Genomic DNA, 249 nt, shown 5'->3' on the forward strand with positions numbered 1-249 from the left:
AAAAAATTTTTTTTTGGGAAAATTTTTTTTAAAAAAAAAAAGGGGTTTGTTTTTTTGGGAATTTTAAAGGTGGTTTTTTTTCCCCCCCGGGGGGGTTTTTTTCCCCGGCCCCCGGGTTTTCCCCGGGGGGGGGGGGTTTCTTTTTGGCCCCCGGGGGGCCCCCCAAAAAATTTTTGGGGGGGGGTTTTGGGGGAAAAAGGGGGGGGTTTAAAAGGGGGAAAAAAAAAGGGGGGCCCCCCGGGAAAAATT

Source organism: Penaeus monodon, chromosome 20, assembly GCF_015228065.2.
Source record: "Penaeus monodon isolate SGIC_2016 chromosome 20, NSTDA_Pmon_1, whole genome shotgun sequence".
In the NCBI taxonomy this organism is placed as follows: domain Eukaryota; kingdom Metazoa; phylum Arthropoda; class Malacostraca; order Decapoda; family Penaeidae; genus Penaeus; species Penaeus monodon.